Source organism: Rana temporaria, chromosome 4, assembly GCF_905171775.1.
Source record: "Rana temporaria chromosome 4, aRanTem1.1, whole genome shotgun sequence".
Lineage (NCBI taxonomy): Eukaryota > Metazoa > Chordata > Amphibia > Anura > Ranidae > Rana > Rana temporaria.
The window spans coordinates 401,510,171-401,530,896 of NC_053492.1; the positions used below are offsets into that span (position 1 = coordinate 401,510,171).

Sequence of the window (20,726 nt, forward strand, 5' to 3'; positions counted from 1 at the left end):
GATGAAGATGACCTTCCGATTATCACCAGACCGACCGCACACTGCCAATGATGGATGCATCCACACTCGCCCACCGGAGGCTCCCCCTTGCTGCCTAGGCCGCAGCACTTGCTCGCTCTCCCTGACCGTCTAGGTCACTGCTTCCAGATTAAGGCCGTGGTCCCAAGAGACTGACTCCTTCCCAACACAGGCTATATATCACCTCTCCCAGCATTCTGTCTTCTCCCTCCAGCAAGCTGGAACTTGTAGTCCACAACAATCAGTCTCCAGTGGGAGTCTCGGCTCCCTGGACTACATGTCCCAAGATCCTCCACTCTTCTGTGAGTCCTGTCACTCTGCATTCAGGATGTGACAAAACAGTCTGTGCTGAGTACTAGGGGAATCAGTCTCCCTGTGGAAGATATTGCAACGTGCCCCCTGGCAATTTAGCCAGCTCATGGCTACACAGACAAAATTAATCTTTATCCGTTGCCGACCGCATCACTTAGTTGTACAGTGGTAAGGTGGCACTTCTGCGCTGGATCACGTACCTAGTACCACGTACCTAGTACTTGATCCGGCACTTCCGGGCAGGGGGCGCGTGCACGTCCGCACTCTCATTAGACATAGCACAAGTCGATCAGCACGTGCCAGCCAATGAATGTCTGCTAATTGGTGATGAGAGAGGCTGGACAGAGCTCTGCCTAGGAAAAAACAAGGCAGAGCTCTGTCCTGACACAGGGGAAGTGATGGATTTTCTTTCCCTGCAAAGTAGGGAAAGAAAATCTATACTTCCCTTAGTAAAAGCAGCACACAAAAACACTGGCTGGGCACACACACAGGGCCAGATCCACATACAAATAGATCGGCACAGCGTATCAGAGATACACTACGCCGCCGTACCTTACCTGGCGTAATTTCGAATCCTAATGGATTTCGCGCCATAAGCTACGGCAGCGTAGTGTATTTCTGGTGGCGGATTTCAAATTGGGTGGGTAGGGAGCGAGTTTAATTTAAATGAAGCGTGTCCCCGCGCCGAATGAACTGCGCATGAGTCGTTCCGAAATTTCCCGCCGTGCATTGCGCTAAATGACGTCGCTAGGACGTCATTTTCTTAACTTAGACTTGAGTTATGTCCATCCCGATTCACGGACGACTTACGCAAAAAAAAAAAAAAAATCAAATTTTGACGCGGGAACGACGGCCATACTTAACATGGCAAGTCTATCTATACGCCGCAAAATACCAGCTTTAACTATACGCCGGAAAAAGCCGACTACAGATGACGTTAGAAAATGCGACGGCCACGCGTACGTTCGTTGTTTGGACGGAAATAGCTAATTTGCATACCCGACGCGGAAAACGACGAGAACTCCACCCAGCGGGCGCCGAAGTATTGCATCTACGATCCGAAGGCGTACGAAGCCGTACGCCTGTCGGATCGAACCCAGATGCCGTCGTATCTTGGTTTGAGGATTCAAACTAAAGATACGTCGCGGGTAATTTGAAAGTACGCCGGCGTATCAGTAGATACGCCGGCGTACTTGCTCTGTGGATCTACCCCACAAAGTGGTAGTAAACTCTACTCTGATTACTGCGCTTCTTGCCCGGCCTGTCAGTTTAGGGGGACGGCCATGTCTTGATAGGTTTGCAGTTGTGCCATACTCTTTCCATTTTCGGATAATGAATTGAACAGTGCTCTGTGAGATGTTCAAAGCTTGGGATATATTTTTTTTATAACCTAAGGCCTCGTACACACGATCAGTTTTACTGACAGGAAAAGTGCGATGTGAGGTTTTTGTCAGGAAAACCGACCGTATGTATGCTCCATCACACTTTTTCTACCAGTTTTCCTGCCAAGAAAAGATTGAGAGCAGGATCTCAATTTTCGTGACAGGAAAAATTCCTATCGTAAATCGCGTTCGATTGTATGCAGGGCTTTTTTTTCTGTATAGAGATCAGTGCACAGTGTATAGAGATCAGTGTGTATAGATCAGTGCACAGTGTATAGAGATCAGTGTATATAGATCAGTGCACAGTGTATAGAGATCAGTGTATATAGATCAGTGCACAGCGTATAGAGATCAGTGTATATAGATCAGTGCACAGTGTATAGAGATCAGTGTATATAAATCAGTGCACAGTGTATAGAGATCAGTGTATATAAATCAGTGCACAGTGTATAGAGATCAGTGTATATAGATCAGTGCACAGTGTATAGACATCAGTGCACAGTGTATATGAATCAGTGCACAGTGTATAGAGATCAGTGTATATAGATCAGTGCACAGTGTATAGAGATCAGTGCACAGTGTATAGAGATCAGTGTATATAGATCAGTGCACAGTGTATAGAGATCAGTGTATATAGATCAGTGCACAGTGTATAGAGATCAGTGCACAGTGTATATGAATCAGTGCACAGTGTATAGAGATCAGTGTATATAGATCAGTGCACAGTGTATAGAGATTAGTGTATATAGATCAGTGCACAGTGTATATGAATCAGTGCACAGTGTATAGAGATCAGTGTATATAGATCAGTGCACAGTGTATAGAGATCAGTGTATATAGATCAGTGCACAGTGTATAGAGATCAGTGCACAGTGTATAGAGATCAGTGTATATAAATCAGTGCACAGTGTATAGAGATCAGTGTATATAAATCAGTGCACAGTGTATAGAGATCAGTGCACAGTGTATAGAGATCAGTGCACAGTGTATATGAATCAGTGCACAGTGTATAGAGATCAGTGTATATAGATCAGTGCACAGTGTATAGAGATTAGTGTATATAGATCAGTGCACAGTGTATATGAATCAGTGCACAGTGTATAGAGATCAGTGTATATAGATCAGTGCACAGTGTATAGAGATCAGTGTATATAGATCAGTGCACAGTGTATAGAGATCAGTGTATATAAATCAGTGCACAGTGTATAGAGATCAGTGTATATAAATCAGTGCACAGTGTATAGAGATCAGTGTATAGAGATCAGTGCACAGTGTATAGAGATCAGTGTATATAGATCAGTGTGTATAGATCAGTGCACAGTGTATAGAGATCAGTGCACAGTGTATAGAGATCAGTGCACAGTGTATAGAGATCAGTGTGTATAGATCAGTGCACAGTGTATAGAGATCAGTATAGATCAGTGCACAGTGTATAGAGATCAGTGTGTATAGATCAGTGCACAGTGTATAGAGATCAGTATAGATCAGTGCACAGTGTATAGAGATCAGTGTGTATAGATCAGTGCACAGAGATCAGTGTATATAGATCAGTGCACAGAGATCAGTGTATATAGATCAGTGCACAGTGTATAGAGATCAGTGTGTATAGATCAGTGCACAGTGTATAGAGATCAGTGTGTATAGATCAGTGCACAGAGATCAGTGTGTATAGATCAGTGCACGGTGTATAGAGATCAGTGTGTATAGATCAGTGCACAGTGTATAGACTCCCCGGTATATAGAAGTCTATCTATCATAGACCAGTAGAGTGGATAGGGTACAGCCTGGATCACACTGACATCCTCCGTCTGTGTGTACAGGAAAAGGCTGCTCTCGTGCACTGTGTTCCATCACACACACCCCGCCCACTTCCCCGGACTCTCCAGTTGGGCGGGGTTAGAAAAGTGCAGCCCCGCCCCGCCCTGTTCTCCGTCCCCCCGGCGGTGTGGGAAGGTGGATCAGTAGTCTGGTGTCGGTGATCTGGTTGGAGGGTTCGGGTTGCGTGTCCCCGGACTTCTCTCCTGTCGGATTTACTCAGAGATCCTCCGGCTGGATTGTTTCCCCCCTCCCGGGGCGGACAGTGTGTCCGGAGAAGAGGGGCTCCCTCAGGTAATGCAGTACAGCTGCGGGGCGATGAGGGAGCGGAGAGGATGATCGGACCCTGGGAAGACTCAGCGCCGCCACAGAGCCGTCCCGACCACCGAGACTACAGACAAGGTAATCCCCCGACCGATCACTACACCATCTATATCGTCCGATCGTCACTTCTGTACTCCGCCCCAAAGTGTCCGATCACTGCAACAGGGTGTCCCCCCCCTCTCTCCCTGTATGCTTCGTCATCACCCTCCTCCGCTTCCACCCAGGTGTCACCCCCCCCCCATCTCTACTTGTGGGGTACAACCCCCTCCCCCCACTTCTAGTGTCATCACCACAACTTCCCGGAGATGTCTTCTATGTTTTTATAGTCGGCTGATAGACTCAGCAATCACACCGGACTATTTATACATCATTAATACTGGCAGTAAGGAGATATTCAGGGGCACCCCGATACTTCGGTGAGGTCACCCCCAACACGATTGGAGTAGAAGAAGGCAATGTACACAGGATAGTGACATGTGACAGCATGCTTTATATATTTTATAAGTGTGTGTGTGTGTGTATATATATATGTGTGTGTGTGTGTGTATATGTATATATGTATGTATGTGTATGTGTGTGTGTGTGTGTGTGTGTGTGTATATATATATATATATATATATATATATATATATATATATATATATATATATATATATATATATATATCACAAATATATATGTGTGTGTATACAAATATTGTATGTGTGTGTGTGTGTATATATATATATGTATATATATATAATATATATATAATTAGTCTACAGTCTACTGTGGTCTGGTCTTCTATAACAATACTGGGCATGGTGATGAACTTGGCTAAATAGATGTAGATATCCCTACTTTCTTATGTATACAAATCAGACCGTATTTAAAAAGAAACCGTATTATATAAATCAGAATGAATAATATACATTACTAATCTGAGATAAATATTACAGAAAAGGGGAACACCGCTGAGGTTATCCTGCTCAATGTTGCTATAGGAGACCATGGGATAATAATAATAATAATAATCAGTCTGCTATGGTCTTCTATAACAACATTGAGCATGATGACCTCAGCGGTGTCCCCCTTTTCTGTAACATTTATCTCAGATTCGTAATGTATATTAGTATTATTATTATTATTATTATTATTATTATACATTCTGATTTATATAATACTGTTTCTCTTTAAAGCGGAGGTTCACCCATAGATTACACATTTTCCCCTTAGCTTCATGCTCGTTTTGTCTAGGGGAATCGGCTAGTTGTTTTAAAATATGAGCAGTACTTGCGGTTTACGAGATGCATCCTCTCCGTCGCTTCCGGGTATGGGCTGCGGGACTGGGCGTTCCTATTTTGATTGACAGTCTTCCGAGAGGCTTCCGACGGTCGCATCCATCGCGTCACGATTTTCCGAAAGAAGCGGTGTGCAGGCGCAGTATAGAGCCGCACCGACGTTCGGCTACTAGTGACGCGATGGATGCGACCGTCGGAAGCCTCTCGGAAGACTGTCAATCAAGAAGGAACGCCCGCTCCCGAAGACCCATACCCGGAAGCGACGGAGAAGATGCATCTCGAAAACGGGTAAGTACGGATCATATTTTAAAACACCTAGCCGATTCCCCTATACAAAACGAGCATCCAGCTATGGGGAAAAGGGTCTAAAAATAAATAAATGGGTGAACTCCTGCTTTAACCACTTGCTTACTGGGCACATAAACCCCCTTCGTTCCCAGGCGAAATCTCAGCGTCCGGCACTGCGTAGCTTTAACTGACAATTGCGCGGTCGTGCGACGTGGCTCCCAAACAAAATTGGCGTCCTTTTTTTCCCCACAAATGGAGCTTTCTTTTGGTGGTATTTGATCACCTCTGCGGTTTTTATTTTTTGCGCTATAAACAAAAAAAGAGCAACAATTTAAAAAAAAAATATATTTTTTTTACTTGTTGCTATAATAAATATCCCAATTTTTTTTTAAAAAACTATTTTTTTTCTCAGTTAAGGCCGATACGTATTTTTCGACGTATTTTTGTAAAAAAAAAAAAAAAATCACAATAAGCGACTGGTTTGCGCAAAAGTTATAGCGCCTACAAAATGGGGAACAGAATTATGATTTTTTTTATTATTATTTTTTTTACTAGTAATGGCGGCGATCTGCGATTTTTATTGGGACTGGGATATTGCGGCGGACGTATCGGACACTTTTGACACAAATTTGGCGCCATTCACATTTATACGGCGATCAGTGCTATAAAAATGCACTAATTACTGTATAAATGTGACTGGCAGTGAAGGGGTTAACACTAGGGGGTGAGGAAGGGGTTAAATGTGTAGCCTGGGTGTGTTATAACTGTGTGGGGGGAGGGGGGTGACTGGGGGAGGGGACCGATGCTGTGTCTCTATGTACAAGAGACACAGATCGGTCTCCTCTCCTCTGACAGCACGTGGAGCTCTGTGTTTACACACAGAGCTCCACGTCCTGCTGTCACCTGCCGTGTCACCGACGATCGCGTGTACCCGGCGGACATCGCGGCCGCCAGGTACACGCATCGGGTCTTCGGCGATGCGTCGGGACAGTTTTTACCCGCCGCGCGCCACCCAGTGGCGCGCGCGGGTAATGCACATAAAGGCCGTTTTTAAACGGCCACTTGGCACTTGAGAGCCGCGCTGCGGACGTATTTTGTCTATAGCGCGGATTTCAAGTGGTTAAATACTGGTCTGATTTTTTTTTTTTTTAAATAGAAGAAAGTAGGGACATCTCTAGAGGTATTTAGCGGAGTTCAACACCATGCTTGGTATTGTTATAGAAGACCATGGTAGACAATTTAATAAATAATAATCATTTATTATGTGACGGCATGATTTATATAATACTTTGTTAAATATCGAAATTGATATACATAAGAAAATGGGGACATCTCTAGAGAATCACTGCTACTTGGCTGAGAACATCATAATCGTCAACCTGTATTGTTATAGAAGATGGTGTCTACCATGATCTTCTATAATCACTTTGTCACAAAAAAAAAGAGGGGGGATTATATATATATATATATTCCCCTCTTCTTTTTTTTTTTTTTCTTTTTTTTTTACAAAATGATTACCGTATATTATACTTTGTTAAATACCAAATTGATATAAATATAACAAAGTAGGGGCATCTCTAGAGATTTGCTGCTACTTGGCTGAGAACATCATCATCATCATGCCCTGTGTTGTGATAGATCATGTCAGACTGTTTACCAAATAGTGACATGTGACATCAATATTATATTTATACTTCGTCTTTTTTTAAATGTTGATCTGAGATAAATATTGGAAAGAGATGTCGGTCAGGTTTTCATAACCCGGGCTTGTCCCTGAATACAAGGAGTGATTGAACCCTCTTTTATTTTTATACTTTTTTTTTCACTTTTTGTTAAAGAGGGGGTTCACCCTAAAAAAAGAAATTGTTTTTGTCTATCATGCCATCCAGCATACTAGCGTCAGCTGCAGTATGCCTTTATTTTTTCGCTGTACTCACAGTTGAAGCCATTAGTTAAGTTTCAGACTCCCGCGGGAGTAGGCGTTCCTATGAAGAGGGGAACATGATTGACGGCCGGCTATGGCGCGTCACGCTTCCCGAAAATAGCCGAAATAGGACATGGCTCTTCACGGCGCCTGCGCAGTCAGCTCCTAGTCTGTGCGCAGGCGCCGTATAGCGCCATGAAGAACCGAGTCCTACTCCGGCTATTTTCGGGAAGCGTGACCCGCCATAGCCGGCCGTCAATCATGTTCCCCCTCTTCATAGGAACGTCTACTCCCCGCGGGGAGTCTGAAATGAAACTAATGGATTAAACTGCGAGTACAGCGCAAAAAAATAAAAATAAAGGCATATTGTAGCTGACGCTAGTATGCTGAATGGCATGGTAGAAAGTTGTTTTTTAGGGTGAACCTCCGCTTTAAAGCAAACTTGCACTACAACCTGATCGTATAATCTCCCTTTTTAGCTCTATTAAAAGCTATGCAAAGTAGGGCCTGTGTGGTTGGATACAAGGTGATTTGAAAAGCTGACTATAGATGGATAAAAATGTGTGTGGATCAACAGTGATTGACAAAATTTCAATGCCTCTGTGGTCGTTTGTTTGAGAGGAGTTGATGTAATGATCGACTCTTCTCAAATGGGACTGCTAAAAAATGTGTTCGATCAATGCATGCATCGAATCGGCTGCAGCACTGATCCGTGTATTCTGACAGCAGAGGAGACCCATGGTCCGAATACAATAGCTCAGTGAAAAGTATAAATGCTGGTGTGTGTGTGTGTGTGTGTGTGTGTGTGTGTGTGTTGTCCCCTAAGCCAGTGATGGCAAAACTTGGCACCCCAGAGGTTTTTGGAACTACATTTCCCATGATGCTCAACTACACTGTAGAGTGCATGAGCATCATGAGAAATGTAGTTCCAAAACATCTGGGGTGCCAAGGTTCACCGTCGCTGCCCTAAGCATTAGTAATGAAAACATTTGGAAAAGTCTACAGCAAAGGTTAGAATGTAACCCCAGAAAAATGTACAGTTTGTGTTGAGCGATTGATAATATGTTGATTAATTAGGTGATCGGTATTGATACAATGATGGCGTTATCGCATGCACGTTGGCAGAAATCGACCTCCTTTTTATTTTTTCTCAATCAATTTCTTAACCATGTATTACCAGCTTTAGGTTGGTTGCACATGGGGCATCCAGCTGGTGAGCACAGGTACAGCGTTTAGCCTTGCGGCCTATCAGTCGCAGGCTGAAATATGCTGTGGCTGAACGCTGTACTGAGTGATACTCAGGTTTAGGGGCCTATGTGTTCTGCAAAGAATGCCCAGAATGCAGGTATTTTGGAATCTAGGCGTAGCACTGTCCAGCATATTTCAGCCTGCCATAGACTGACAGGTTGCAGGCAGCAGCGGAGCTGGATGGTGCATCTGTACTTCCCCACCGCACATAAATATTGGAGTCGCAGCATATAGACACGCGATATGGAAGCGGCCAAGACCACATTCTTTATGTAACTAGATCAAGTTCGTCTGTTCCTGCCATATGCTGAACAATGTATTCTCAGTCTATACAAATCAATGACAGGCTGACAATCCGCGGGTGATCTCATGTCATCACTGAAGGAATGACAGCTCTGTACACAGAATGGGCTGCTCATCCTTCGCTAGCAGCAGGTACTTGCTACATGCGGTGGTGTATTCTGGTTTTGTGCTGTCCTAGGCAGGGCTAAAATTGGGAGCCCCCCTAAATTTGTCCCACCCCAGCCGCGGTATACCGTTCTGGTGTCAGGGTCTACAGTGAACAGCTGTGCCTTCCTCATCAGACCCTGAGACCTGATTTGTCAAAGTGCCACGTGGGGGTTCAGCAAGGCCACGGATGGGGTCAATCGGTGATGAGAAGGAATCTCTGTATGGATCAAAAGCAAAACGCAGAGCGCCACTCTTAAGTGCAGCAATATAACTAAACAACCAGTTTATTGGACAAATCACAACGGGAGGATCGCAGAGCTGTAGAATCCAGAGCATACGCTGCTCAGTCAGAAGTCCCACCAGCAGTGGTGGCTGGTGTTCCATCTTTTAGGGGGGAGCAGCCCACTCTTTTTATGGAGCCTCAGGCTCTAATCATGACCTGTCTAAAAAGCAAACAAAAAACCCCCTAAAAACAAACCCATTGGAATCCATATGTTAGGGGCCGGGTGCATGGATTAAGAGGGCTGCATCCCGTATGGAAGGGCCGCCACTGCCCACCAGACAGATCACTGTGTTCCAGGGAGCCTGGTGCCAACCATAGTTGCAGGAAGGCGGCATGGCTGACCGCCACTGCCCACCAAACAGATTACTGTTTTCCAAGGAGCCCAGTGCCAACCATAGTTGCAGGAAGGGGGCATGGCTGATGCCTTTCAGCGCCAACCACGGTTCCTTTGTCAAAACACTATGGTAGGCACCAGGCTCCCTGGAAAATTGTGATCTGCCTGGTGGTCCTTCTGACTAATTATAGAGCCGACTCTGCCCTTCTGCCTGGGGGCGCCGCCGCCCCCCTGAAAAATGCCACCCAAGGCAAATCGCCTTGTTTGGCTCGCAGTAGAAATGCCCGACTCTCATGTCCGATTAGATGCAGACAATTGCAAAGCATGTCTTTTTTCCTTGCACAGACTAAATTTAAACACCTGTCCGTACCTGCCGCAGACATACGCTGATCTGGGCACTGTATGGGCATGTGAATGAGCCCCAAGGGTATTTGCATTTTACATGCACTCATGCATTATGTAGCATTATAATCTGCCCCTGAATAGACAGAATTTTATTTTCTCTGAATGCAGCTAAAATGAACGCAAATGGTAAATATACCCTTTAAAATCATTGCATGAAATTCTGTGCGGTAAGGATGTCCTATGTGCCCACGTATGTCTCTGCTAGAGTGAATGAGACCTAATCAATGGGCGCCTGTTGGAAATCGCCTGTGCCTGACACATTCTACGTGTGATTTGGACTCCGGTCAGTGGCAGAGTTAATGATTGGTGGACGCCGCACATTACACTCGTGGTGTACTTTGTGAGTACAGGTGGTCTCAGTTCAGCTGTGACCCCCCCCCCCCCAGTCTCAGCTTCAGATCTCCTTTCACTTCTTGGGCATACAACTAGTTTTAGCGTTTATCATTGTCTGACGACAGAAAAAAACTGGATTGTTCAGATCAACCATCGGCTCTCCTTACTAGGATTCTGAAAAGCTGGAGAAAGCCGGATGTTTTGTTAAGGATCATGTGTAAATCCTTCCCCAGGCATCACTCATTGGATAATATGCGAGAGTTGTGTGACAAGCCCCCTTAGTCTGACCATCTTGGCAGCCGGCAGGATTTGGCAGATCGGTGGATGGCAGAGGATTTGCAAGGGCATGGCTGGAAGAACAATGTGGCGTAGAATTAAAAATAAATGAATGCAGACCCTTCGCTGTATTTTATGGGATAATTTCATTTGAGAAACTTTTTTTTTTTTTTTCGTTGCATGTCATGTCTGCAGATTATATTAAAAGTGTCTGGTTTTCCCTGAGCCATGTGATTTGCACAGTGATATCTTTCAAAACGTTTTGCATGAGGCTGTCTACCTGCCTGCAGCATGCTATAAGCTTATCTTACAAATGCACGTTGCGTTTACCATGGAGGCAAATTAGGAGGTGCCGTGACATGTTTGACTCTTTAGGTGGTGTTTTTTTATTTTTTTCTAGGTGGAAAATTGTGGTTGTGCACGTGTCTTCCCTGCCTGGTTTTTACTCCCCAGCTCTTTTTTTTTTCTGCACAGGAGCGGTTTCTATAAAAGCTTTTGGTGTATGCTAATGGGGTGTGCTCTTGTTGGGGCTCATCAGGGTGGATAAAAATCAATACATTTATTTATTTTTTAATAACCTTAGATTTTTTACTACAAAAATAAAAGGTTATTAAAAAAAAAAAAATCTAAAGATGTTTTATCTATTTAAGATGCATTAATAATTTAGTTTATTCAGCATGAAATGTAGCTTTATGTATCATGAGGCTGTATATGCTGCAATATTTACATCAATCAATGAATCCAAGCTCTGCAAGCTGAGATAACATGCACTGCATTCAAACAATGTCACACTAACCTGACCACTTATTCTAAATGGGAAACCTTTAATTTTTTTAATTTTATTTTTTTTGCAAATATTACATTTATTATTATTCTAACTACTTTCAAGAATAAGTTCTTGCATTTAAAGATTTTAAGAGCACCTGTCATTTCAGAACCATCATGGCAGCGCCTGTTAGGGGGCATCCACTCACCCGCTGCTGACATGTCCCTCACCTTGTTGTATCGCCAGCCGTCCCATTAAAGTGAATGGGACTGTCTGTGAGTTAAAGCGGATGTTCCACCCCAAAAATATATTAAAAGCCAGCAGCTACAAATACTGCTGCTGCTGACTTTTAATATAAGGACACTTACCTGTCCTGGAGTCCAGCGCCGTCTGCAGCAGAGCACGAGCGATCGCTCGTCGCCCTGCTTCTTCCCCCCCCCCCCATCCACGCTGAGGGAACCAGGAAGTGAAGCGCTGCGGCTTCACTGCCCGGTTCCCTTACGGCGCATGCACGAGTCGCGCCGCGCCCGCCGATTGGCTCCCGCTGTGTGCTGGGAGCCGAGTGTTCCCAGCACACAACGGGGGGGGGGGGGGGGAGGGCGACGGGATGTGACGCAATGCCCGTCTTTTGCCCGTGAATGCCGGGCCAGAAGTGGGTGAAAATACCTATCTTTAGACAGGTATCTGCACCCCCCTGAAAGGTGTCAAATGTGACACCGGAGGGGGGGAGGGTTCTGATCAGCGGGACTTCACTTTAGGGTGGAGAACCGCTTTAAAAATGGGTCAGGGGAGGAGCCGCTGCGGGACTGATGAGTTGCTGTTTAAAAATTATGATTTAAATCCAGTCTTTTTACTAGTGATTTAAATCCACTTCATCCTAAGACTCATTCACGTGTCCTGCATTTTTCTGCACTGGATAATTGCATATCAACACTAGGTCACAATTGTTTTCTATGTGCCCCGTTCTCATGACAATGCTGGTGTGGTGTGCAGAAAAAAAAAGGCAGATAGGATGTCATTTTCTGCTGCTCGCTGAATAGCCCTGCCGGTCAAATCAAACAATTGGGGGGTGGAACCAGTGTTTTGCACTCTAAAACACTGCTACAGCAAAAGGCTATGTTTACCTGCGCAAAAAAAAGTGAATTTCTAAAAGTGTGTGTGTGTGTGTGTGTGTGTGTGTGTGTAAAATATATAATATAAAAAAAAATGTTGTGCATGCATGTGCCCGGGAAGCATTGCACCACCGATCAGCAGGTCCCTTGCAGACCTGTCAGATACACTGACAGGAAGAATCCATAAACTATCACCTGCAAAGGGAATTGTAGTTCATTCATACAGAGCTCTGTGTATGAATGCACGGCCGTGTGGGCAGAGCCCCGCATGGCCGCGCTGCTTTAAAAAAACAAAAAACAGAGCTAGTACGGGGAACTTCTGCTGTCATAGGGGGGAATCGAGCAGCGGCTGCAGCATTGGGGACATTTTACATGTTCCCGACGGTGAACATATCCTTTTAGAGTGGTAGGAAACCTGTGTGTGTGTGTGTGTGTATGTGTATGTGTATGCGTGTGTGTGTTTTTGTGTGTTTTTTTTTTTTTTGTAACCTGCATGGTAAAACCATAATGTGCTAGTATGCATAGCACATTATATGAAGCTTACCTGAAAACGAAGCCCTCCAGCGCCGTGCTGTCGCATATGAGGGCTTGCATCTTCACCTGGTCTTCCTTCCGGGTTCACAGACTCCGGCTATGCGAGTGGCTGGAGCCGCGATGATGCCACTCCTACGCGGCCCAGGACTCTGAAGGAATGGCCCGGGTGGTGGTTTCTTCAGAGTGCATGTATGGTAAATATCTCCTAAATGTTGCATGTTTAAGACATATTATTTATAGGGCCTATAGGTAAGCCTTATTGTATGCTCACCTATGGGTAAAAGTCAAATATGGGAGTTTAGGGGTCGGGTGACGTGAAGTAAGTCAAGGGGTGTGCCTGATTTTTAACTTATAACCATATTGCCAATAGGAATAGGCTTCAATTCGTTGTGCAAGTAGCCTTGTCCTAAGCAGAGTTCACTCTATGGTAAAAAAATAAAAATACACATGTCTTGTGAGGTAACAGACAACAATTGTCTAGCGGCTTCCTGTATAGAAAGTTTATCTGCTGATTTAGATCTTGCTATGTGTCATAGGCGAGGTTCTCTACTGCCTGACAGTATTTCACCTCCATTTTTATATGTAATCGCTCAATGATTATTAGATGTACTGAAGATGTCTAAATCTTCTCCTTGTCTTCACCAGCAAAGATTTGTCTCTTTTCCAGCCTATTTATGGAAGCACGTGCACTTGTATCCTGAGATGTTGTTTGTGCGTCTTTCAGACACTCCCAGTGGCATGTTCTGAGGGAACATAAAATAGGCCATAAAAAAATAGACGAGCTGATAACATGTACTTATTGAGGGGTTAACACAAGGAAATAAAGCTTTTTAGGCCTCGTGTACGCTGCTGCTGGTAAACAGGTGTGTGTGTGTGTGTGTGTATATGTATATGTATATGTATGTATGTGTGTATATATATATATATATATATAACATTTTGTACAGTTGTTTACAGTAGTTTCTAGGCAGTTGAGTTTAGAGGCTTTTTTGGAAAGCAAAAAATGCATTCAGATGCTGAGTTTAGAGGCATTTCAAGCTCCAAACGCGGGCTAAATGTTTTGTTTACAGGTGTTTTTTGCCTATTTTTGCGTTTAGAAATGCTTCTAAATGCTACATGCGGCAGGTAAATGCGGCAAAACAGACGTTTTAAACATGGGTTATTATCTGTCAAGTTAAATCGTTGAGAGGTTGTAAAAAATGTCCTGTGTACGTTAAGCCTAAAGGCCCGTACACACGATCTGACTTTGCAACGGGAATTGTGTGATGACAGGATGTTGTCGTATAATCTGACTGTTTGTATGCTCCATCGGACAATTGTCGGATTTTCTGACAACAAATGTGTGATGTCGGATTATCCAATCGTGTGCGTATACAAGTCCGTCAGAAAAATATCCAAAAGTATACACACGCATGCTCCAAACCAATGCCAACCATAAGACAACATTAGCAGAAGTTGCCCAAAGGGTGGTGCTAAAGAGCTGAAAAAACTCGTAGTACGTCTAGTACGTGACTACGTTCGTGTTTGTTGGTCGACAATTGTGTGCCGTTTGTATGCATTACAAGATCAGTCGACACACAAAATTCCACTGCTTTGTCCGATGGAAATCTGATCGTGTGTACGAGGCTTTAAATTGATATGCGTCCATTTCCAGTAATGTCTGATAGCATGCACTAAAATTGCACCAATGTCATAAGGTAAAGATTGTTCTAAAAAGTACACAATTACCACAAGGGTGTAAATGTATTGAGAAGGGGGGGAGGGCAGAGAGGAGCCTATTTGGGTACTGTTAAGCAGTTAGCGTCCTCTGTAAGAAAGAGGGTGAAATCGGCAAAAAGCATGGAGGTCTACAGAGTTACCCTTGATACGGTTCAGAGGCCGCCTTGACACAATGTATTATGCATATCTTATGACCAGTATGGGTTTGTTCTTGATGCTCAGGCTTCAAGTATTGTTTTCTGTCATGGGAACTGTAGACCTGCAGGCTTCTTTTTTGGCCTTGTATTCTCAATCTCTCATGGTATAATTGAATGGGAAAAGTCACCTCAGAATCCTTCAGATGGATGGTAGGACAGTAAAAATAGGAGGCAGAGACATCGCTTCCAAAAATTTTTTTTTTTTCTGTCATACGAACTTTAGTGATCTCCTTCATTTTCGATATGGAGATTAGCAGGCAAAAAAAAAAAATGGATGGTCATTCGTCCGATTTAGCTCACTGTGTGTACCAGACTTTAGGGAACTAGCACTATCCCAGTGCGGGTTCCCACATCGCATGTTACTTAATCACGCTGCCCTCTGCGAACCACTGCGGGTGTCAATAGCAAATTAATGACACCCCCAGATCATTTCACAGAAAGCGGTGCAAACTGTGAAATGGTACAGGAATCGGATTGCATTGGTGTGAAAACTTATGTGACCCGATTCAATGCCGTTCTGTACCATTTTGATGCAAATTCAGCCATACAAACCGTGGCTGAATTTGCATCGCATGTGATCTACACCGCACTGCTGTGCAGGAATCGCATTGCAAGGTCTACGTTCTCACCAGTGTGAACCCAGCTTCAGTCATGAAATCTAAGCAAAATATAATTGTATGGCTTATGCTTTGCTCAGATTTCATTTATATTCATTATATGTGTATGTCTACTAATCTCTCTCCAAAGCTCAATGCCCTTGTTCACATTGAAACAAGTAAAACCTATGTAGGGAGATTTGTTTAATCTGTGTATCATCTGACACTGTTCACTTCACTGGGTATATGTGAGGGTTTACATCCATTTTTAGTTGAATTGCTTTAGAGCAGGCCATTCATCTAAATGGGCCACCCAGTGCACCACGCAGACCAAAAATCGCACAAGCAGAATTTTAGGCAATGCATGTTGATGCGTAACTTGGTGTCAAAATGTCCGATCGTGTGTACGCGGCAATAGTGTGCATTTTGCAGTTTCTATTCCAACTGATACTAATTTTTACTTTTTTATTTATTTTTTAGGACCTTTTGACCCTAGCCCTGACCTAGATCATACCCTGATCAAGCCAGTTTAATTTTCTTTTTTCAGATTACTTTGTTTACGTTTTTTTGCCTCCTAGTAAGGAGAAACAATGGCATATTTCTCTATTCAAGAGTAGGAAAAAAAAAAGGGTTTGGGCTAAATAGTCACTGTGATAACCAATCGGGTGATTGGGAAGCGGGCCTCCCATTTCCCGATCATTAGTACAGGACCCAGGGCTCTCAGTGAGAGGTACACGTATATGGTACAGTTGGAGGGAGTGGTTTAAGAGGAGAAAAGTGCAATAGACTGTGAGTCGTGGAGAGAAAGGCGTGCTACTCTGAATTGCATCTTAATTAGTGAGCTGTTGAAATTGCGAAGCAAGAAGTGACATTGTCATTGTCAAATCTACTTTTATTATGCCACTTAACATACCACATGGCAGTGATATAGTAGTCTTGGCATTTACTAACTTTTAATATTTGCTTTCTATTTTTATAGGTGCCATATAAATTACCGGTTGTATATGTTGTTGTTTTTTATTGGTTATTATATATGTAGTAAATTATCAGGTGTTTTTTTTTTTTTTTTTTTTTTTTTTTATCACTGCAAAAGAAAGGTATATAGTTGGTATCCAAAGCACATGGATTTCACTGCCACAACAATAAATGTAAAGGATCAGCAAGAGATTTCCAGCATTGATTCAATCAACATCATCCATCTAGCATACGAGCAACAGTCCACATAAAGCTACTAATGCTTCTGGTGGAATTGTGGCTGCAGTTGGGTATCCTTCCTAAACACAATTTGAGAAGGAGTAAAAGTGGTAGTAAAAAACAAAACGGGGAGGAAAAAAGTTCTAGGGAGGAATACATTCTCCCTTCCAATCTTGGTCAAGAAGTACATGTCAAAACACAAAGGCTGGCCATACATTATACAATTTTCTTCTACAACTTTCCTTTAGAGCATAGGTGCTCAACCTGCGGCCCTCCAGCTGTTGCGGAACTACAAGTCCCATCGTGCCTCTGCCTTTGGAAGTGGTGCTTGTAGTTGTCAGCGGCTTGCAATGCCTCATGGGACTTGTAGTTCTGCAATAGCTGAAAGGGCCGCAGGTTGAGCGCCCATGCTTTAGAGTTACCAAAACCTTATAATATGAGGTCACAGCTAAACACTTTAAATTTTGTATGCAATCAGGCAGGCCCTTGTACTACATAGTTGAAGGTAAATCTTAGGCCCCTTTCACGCGGGGGCGGCTGCGCTTTACAGCAATTTTTGCGTAGGTTTTCCACCGCTAGCAGGATGCTTTTAACCCCTGCTAGCGGCCGAAAAAGGGTTAAAAACGGCTGCAAAGCACTGCTAATGTGTGGCGACCAGTGCCAGACGCTAGTATAAAATGTAGGATTAATGAGGTTGTTAACCTTCATGTTTTTATTTCACCTTAATGCATTTAATGCATTAAGGTGAAAAAACATCCGCTACTTGCCAGACCCCCCCCCCCCGTTTACTTACCTGAGCCCTCGAAAGTCCAGCGTCGAATGCGCTTGCTTCTTGGCTCTTCTCGGCCTGGTCTTCTCGGCTCTTCGTTGGATAGATTGATGGCAGCGCAGCCATTGGCTCGTGCTGCTGTCAATCAAATCCAGTGACGCCGGGGGCAGGGCTGAGTCCGGTAGTAGGCGGCTAAGGACTCCAGATACAAGACTCGGGAGCGCGCCTGCAAAGTAACCCCCTTGGGAGAGCGCTTCCCAGAGAGGTTAACAGAAGCCGGGAGGAGCCGAGACAGCCGCCGAGGGACCCCAGAAGGCGTGGATCGTGGCCACTCTGTGCAAAACGAGCTGCAAAGTGGAGGTAAGTATAACATGTTTTCTATTTAGAAAAAAAAAAAAAAAAAATTGAAGCTTTACAAGCCCTTTAAAGTATCTTTGTGGGGGCGGGGGGTTTAATAAAGCAGCTTTATTATCGGACTGTCAACAAAGAAATGAACTAATAGTGGCACGTGAAGACTGGTCCATGAACTAAATATTTAGAGCATGTTTTGTCTCAACACTTTAAAGGAATCTAGAGTATTTCTGTGTATACAGTGTGATTCATAAAGAAGTATTCGGTTTCAACGCTCTATAAAGCAAGAACGTAAGCTATTTTATGTTAACAGAATTGTAGGGGAATGTTTCAAGGTTTTTTTGGAGATGATCACACATGGAGACGGAAATCCATTTCCGCCCAAACGCAAGTTGAGCTATCTGAATCAAGTGCAGTGATGGTGGCTGTGATGAGCTGTTTCACCTTCGCTAGATCAACAAAGGGGAGGGTAAATACCTTGTCCTTTAAGTACATCTGCAGGAAAAAGTCACAAGGTCTTCTGGGTGGCCATTGGGTCAGTGGCATGTTGTAGTCTGCAACTCGTCTAATCCATTAGTGAGGAAGATGTTCATTGGGGTAATCTTGCACGTTGCCTGCCCAGTGTGGTGGTGTACCATCCAATTGGAGAAAAAAAGTTGTCAATTTGAAACTCCAACTTTTTGACAGTCGTAGATAGATTTTCTGGTTGGAGGTTCTCTTGCCAATGCACAAGTTACAGATTCCATTTTGCTCATTTCAAGAAAACGACGACGACTCCACTGCAGACGCTGCCATTTTGATTGACCTTTCCTTTGCCTTCTGGCTCATCTTTCTTTCCCCCGCTCATGTAGCAGGCTGTATTATTCATATTTACCTTGTCTTCTCCACAGATACTCTCTGGCAATCCTATACAGTACTTGCCTATATTATGTATCCTGCTCCATGGGTTTTATAGGTGGGAAGACCGCCGCTCCAGGTGAGCACCTCCAGGTAATCACTGTCTGCTCAGGAACCAGATAGGTGCTGGCAATGCACAGGATATGCAGATAAGGAAATTGATGGACAGCCGCACTCCAAAAAAGTCTTAAAGACGTGCTCTTTATTGAAAAATGCTACGAGCTATGACCAAGCATTGAAATCCAATGCGAAACGTGTAAGCTGTTTTCCCCACTGTATGCTGATTGTATGCTGTGCATTTTTTAATAAAGAGCACGTCTTTTTTAAGACTTTTTTGGAATGCGGCTGTCCATCAATTTCCTTATCTGCATATCCATGGGTTTTATACCCACGTTCACATGGTCACAATACGTTTTTGGTCGGCCAGCACAGCCTTGGACTATGTTGCCTCAGCCCCAGGGGGATGTTACAATTGTGGTTCCTCCAGCCATCAACATAACTATATGTATCATATATTACCCCCAGGTAAGAGTGCTTGGGAAATTCTTTCATTCCCCCTCTTCCAACTATTCCCCCTTGCCCTGCCTATGGTATTAGTTTGCACTTACCCCCATAAATTTTTGTTTTATTATAGATAACTTGTTTTTAATCGCTCCTGATGATTGGGAATACCCATGAAACGCGTAGCTATTCAACGATTGTTACATGCTACTCCTTTGCAGAACTATGTTCAAGATTCAACTGTTTACAGTGTATACGGCCACCTATGGTCATATGTATTTGTTCACCATTCCCAACTATGTTGGAATATATGTGTACATATAAGAATCATTTACCTGTTATCCATTGTTACTGTCATTACAGTGCTTCATTCAAAGTCCCACAATTCCCCCTCTAACCCATTTTGATTGACTAGTCACATGATTCACGCACCTACACGCCCATGTCACTTCCCTCAGTAGCGAGACTTTTATGAATTTATGAGTAAATCTACCTATTGGTTTGCAGTTGTGGTCCGTATCCTTAACTTGCTGTTTTACAGCATCTGGAAACGGTATACTTTATGAATCGCACTGTATTTTGTTTCCGTTTGTCAAACTAAAACAAAAATGTAGAAATACTTTTATCTATTGGTGCTCCGGGTTCTTTTTCAAGTCTTTACATATCTATTCTTTGCTGCTCTGCGCCAACAGCCTGCTTGGAGCCGGATCACACTGGGGCGGCACGACTTCGGGGGCGACTTGGGAAGGCGTCCTGAAGACGTCTTCAGAGGCGACTTGCAAAATGACTTTTGTATAGAAGTCAATGCAAGTCTTCCCGAGTCGCCCCTGAAGTCGTACAAGAACCTTTTTCTAAGAGCCGGTTCACACTGGGGCGACTCGTCAGGCGGTATAGCCGCCTGATGAGTCGTGTCCCATTCAATGCAATGGAACCGTTCTAATAGGAGCGACGCAAGTCGCTCCGACTTAGAAAAAGGTTCCTGCACGACTTCGGGGGCGGCTTGGGGCGACCTGCATTTGACTTTTATACAGAAGTCGTTTTGCTGGTCGCCTCTGAAGTCGTCCTCAGGACGACTTGCAGAGTCGCCCCCGAAGTCGTGCCGCGGGAGTGTGAACCGGCTCTAAGTCGGAGCGACTTGCGTTGCTCCTATTAGAACGTCTCTATTGAATACAATGGGACGCGTCGCCCCAGTGTGACCCGGCTCTTACAGATTTCTGTATCTCTAGCTTGCAAATAACCAAGTTCTAGGCATGACTTCTCTCCAGGCCTACTGGCTGTATTTAAAGGAGGCTGTAAATGTTTCCGATTGGAGGAAACGTTTATTTAGAAAACATAATGCTTTGTGGGATGGGTGCACCCTGCAATAAAAGTTGTGTGTGTTTTTTTTTTTTTTTTATTACAAAAAAAAAATCTATAGA

General features: G+C 43.8%; 1 protein-coding gene across 1 annotated transcript in view; it reads left to right on the plus strand.

The window, feature by feature from the left end:
• Positions 1 to 3,634: 3,634 nt before the first annotated feature.
• The window catches only part of B3GNT2 (UDP-GlcNAc:betaGal beta-1,3-N-acetylglucosaminyltransferase 2), a 44,553-nt gene continuing 27,461 nt past the window's right edge, over positions 3,635 to 20,726 (plus strand). Inside the window, exon 1 of the mRNA XM_040351209.1 lies at positions 3,635 to 3,929. The gene's annotated coding sequence lies outside the window, so the exon portion shown is untranslated. The remainder of the gene's footprint in view (positions 3,930 to 20,726) is intronic.